We start from the raw sequence: 2,500 nt of genomic DNA on the forward strand, positions 1-2,500 counted from the left end.
AATTTCGAAAAGTCGGCACTTAGAAGAATTTCCGAGTCGCCCCGGTTCTCGGGGACCGGGCCGAGCGCCGACCTCTGTCCGAGCGCGAGCGCCTATTTTCGGATAAGTTGGGACGACTTCCACGGTCCGTATCTCGGTCATTTCTCCACCTTTTCGGATGGAACCAACGGTGTCGCGTTGCCCCGGTCCCCGCCGAGGGCCCTGGGGCGTGGGATCCTGAGTTTTCCCCGTGCTTCCTGTGGTTTTCGGCCGTGGAAAAACCCTAGGCGCGCCGGTTCTCGGGACCGGGCCGAGCGCCGACCTCTGTCCGAGCGCGAGCGCCTATTTTCGGATACGCCGAGTCGATTTCAACGGTCCGTATCTCGGTCATTTATCCACCTTTTCGGGTGGAACCGACGGTGTCGCGTTGCCCCGGTCCCCGCCGAGGGCCGTGGGGCGTGGGATCCTGAGATTTCCCCGTGCTTCCTGTGGTTTTCGGCCGTGGAAAAACCCTAGGCGCGCCGGTTCTCGGGACCGGGCCGAGCGCCGACCTCTGTCCGAGCGCGAGCGCCTATTTTCGGATACGCCGAGTCGATTTCAACGGTCCGTATCTCGGTCATTTATCCACCTTTTCGGGTGGAACCGACGGTGTCGCGTTGCCCCGGTCCCCGCCGAGGGCCGTGGGGCGTCGGGTCCTGAGTTTTCCCCGTGCTTCCTATGGTTTTCGGCCCTCGAAAAACCCAATTCGCCCCGGTTCGAAAAAGCGGCACTTAGAAGAAATTTCGAAAAAGTGCGCTCACTTGGAAGCCGTGTTCCTATGTATGTGCCGGGAGTGTCGCACACAACCCACACAAACTCGACCAAACATGCTCTCTGGCCCATGTTGCGCAGCATCCCGGTAAACTCGGCCAAACATGCTCTCTGGCCCATGTTGCGCAGCATCCCGGTAAACTCGAACCAAACATGCTCTCTGGCCCATGTTGCGCAGCATCCCGGTAAACCTCCGCCGCGGTTCTCGGGACCGGGGCCGAGCGCGAGCGCCTATTTTCGGGTAAATTGTGACGACTTTTGACGGGCCGTATCTCGGTCATTTCTCCACCTTTTCGGGTGGAACCAACGGTGTCGCGTTGCCCCGGTCCCCGCCGAGGGCCCTGGGACGTCGGGTCCCGAATTTTCCCCGTGCTTCCTATGGTTTTCGGCCGTGGGAAAACCCTATTCGCCCCGGTTCTCGGGACCCCGGCCGAGCGCCGACCTCTGCCCGAGCGCGAGCGCCTATTTTCGGGGTAAATTGTGACGACTTCCACGGGTCATATCTCGGTCATTTCTCCACCTTTTCGCATGGAACCAGCGGCGTTCCACTCCTCTGGCCCCTGCGCAGAGCCCTGCGTTGTGACATTTTGATAAAAGCATCACCCTGGGTGGCCCTGGGAGGCGTACCTATTTTTTTGGCATAAAGAGGGGCGATTTAAAACGGGCCGTATCTCCGTCACTCCTGCACCTTTTCGCATGGGATGAACGGCGTTCCACTCCTCTGGACCCTGTGCAGAGCCCTGCCTTGTAACATTTTGATAAAATCACGTTTTTAGCCATTCTCCCGTCGGTGGCCCTGGGAGGCGTACCTATTTTTTTGGCTTAAAGAGGGGCGATTTACAACGGGCCGTATTTCGGTCACTCCTGCACCTTTTCGCATGGGATGAACGGCGTTCCACTCCTCTGGACCCTGTGCAGAGCCCTGCCTTGTAACATTTTGATAAAATCACGTTTTTAGCCATTCTCCCGTCGGTGGCCCTGGGAGGCGTACCTATTTTTTTGGCTTAAAGAGGGGCGATTTACAACGGGCCGTATTTCGGTCACTCCTGCACCTTTTCGCATGGGATGAACGGCGTTCCACTCCTCTGGACCCTGTGCAGAGCCCTGCCTTGTAACATTTTGATAAAATCACGTTTTTAGCCATTCTCCCGTCGGTGGCTCCTCTGGCTCTCTGCTCCCCCAGCCTGGGCTCCTCACCTTGGGCCACAGCCCCCTGCTCACAGAGCCCCCTGCTCCTCTGGCTCTCTGCTCCCCCAGCCTGGGCTCCTCACCTTGGGCCACAGCCCCCTGCTCCTCTGGCTCTCTGCTCCCCCAGCCTGGGCTCCTCACCTTGGGCCACAGCCCCCTGCTCCTCTGGCTCTCTGCTCCCCCAGCCTGGGCTCCTCACCTTGGGCCACAGCCCCCTGCTCACAGAGCCCCCTGCTCCTCTGGCTCTCTGCTCCCCCAGCCTGGGCTCCTCACCTTGGGCCACAGCCCCCTGCTCCTCTGGCTCTCTGCTCCCCCAGCCTGGGCTCCTCACCTTGGGCCACAGCCCCCTGCTCCTCTGGCTCTCTGCTCCCCCAGCCTGGGCTCCTCACCTTGGGCCACAGCCCCCTGCTTCTCTGGCTCTCTGCTCCCACAGCCTGAGCTCCTCACCTTGGGCCACAGCCCCCTGCTCCTCTGGCTCTCTGCTCCCCCAGCCTGGGCTCCTCACCTTGGGCCACAGCCCCCT

This window comes from Solea solea, unplaced genomic scaffold (assembly GCF_958295425.1).
Source record: "Solea solea unplaced genomic scaffold, fSolSol10.1 scaffold_184, whole genome shotgun sequence".
Classification (NCBI taxonomy): domain Eukaryota; kingdom Metazoa; phylum Chordata; class Actinopteri; order Pleuronectiformes; family Soleidae; genus Solea; species Solea solea.